Source organism: Cynoglossus semilaevis, unplaced genomic scaffold (genome assembly GCF_000523025.1).
Source record: "Cynoglossus semilaevis isolate Cse_v1.0 unplaced genomic scaffold, Cse_v1.0 C19125820, whole genome shotgun sequence".
Lineage (NCBI taxonomy): Eukaryota > Metazoa > Chordata > Actinopteri > Pleuronectiformes > Cynoglossidae > Cynoglossus > Cynoglossus semilaevis.
In genome coordinates, this window is record NW_007586489.1 from 1 (window position 1) to 1,029 (window position 1,029).

The window sequence follows — 1,029 nt, forward strand, 5'->3', positions numbered from 1 at the left end:
TGCAGCTGCTCCCAATGCAGGTTGGCTGCGATATTAGCTAAAGCATTTATCACAGCCAAAGAACAATGCCTAAAAAGAAAAAAGGCACAGATTGTAAGCAAAAAATTAATTTAAAAAAATCTAAAGAAAAAGCCAGAGTTTCTATTTTTTGTTTTTAAGTTTGGTATTAATGAAATTTCCAGAAAACAAACTTAAACTTGGAATTCATGCATGCTACTTTTATAGCCTTAAAATTTTGTTTTTCTCTCTTTATAATCAGAATTTTAAAAATTACAGATCATAGTCTTTGTGCATAATTTCTTTTAACCACATTTTTCCAAAAGTGTGTTCTCGCTTCTCGCTGACCCTCTGACCTGTAGCCTTGATCTCTGTAGTCTTTGGTGGCGGAGTAAACCACTGAACTGGCCTTCACACTGATTTGCTGGAAAAGGTTCCACACTTCCTGGTAGATGTATTGCTGTTAAGACACACAGAAGATGAAATGCCACGGTTGGAGTGTGCAAAAAAAAGAAAAAAGAAAAAATCAATACAGCTCAAGATTAAAAGCCAATATCCTTACATTACTTAAACAATTTCCTTTCTACATTAGCATATAAATATGTCAAAACTACATTAGGACCAAACCATGAATCTGCACCTGCTACACTGGCTGCCAAACCATCCTCAGTCCTGGGTTAATTATGGGCTCTCTAGTGACACCAGCTGCCAACAACAGCCAATTACACTCCACAGATGTGTCAGCTAGAAAACTAGAAGCTTGTACTCAATGCAAAGTGTAATGAGCAAGTAAATGCTGTGCAGTCAGGAGGCTTGGACTAATTACAGCTGCTCTGTATGGAACGGAAACAGTTTACTTTCCTGCTATTTATGGAGCAATAATGTGACAGCTTACATCTAATTAAATGTAATTTTCTCCAGTTGATTAAATACTTCATCATTTAAATACAATATGCCGTGATGGCTAATAATTTCCTCCACACCAATGCAACAGCCATCTGTAACCTTTGTGTACGTACATTTCCTGTGATG

At 36.6% G+C, this 1,029-nt stretch overlaps 1 long non-coding RNA gene across 1 annotated transcript; it reads right to left on the reverse strand.

Moving 5' to 3' along the window:
* Positions 1 to 2: 2 nt before the first annotated feature.
* Positions 3 to 1,029, reverse strand: LOC107988185 (uncharacterized). The gene is made up of 3 exons (XR_001759827.1): positions 1,017 to 1,029; positions 354 to 457; positions 3 to 69 (listed from the first exon to the last, which is right to left on the reverse strand). It is a non-coding gene; the product is annotated as an uncharacterized LOC107988185 (long non-coding RNA).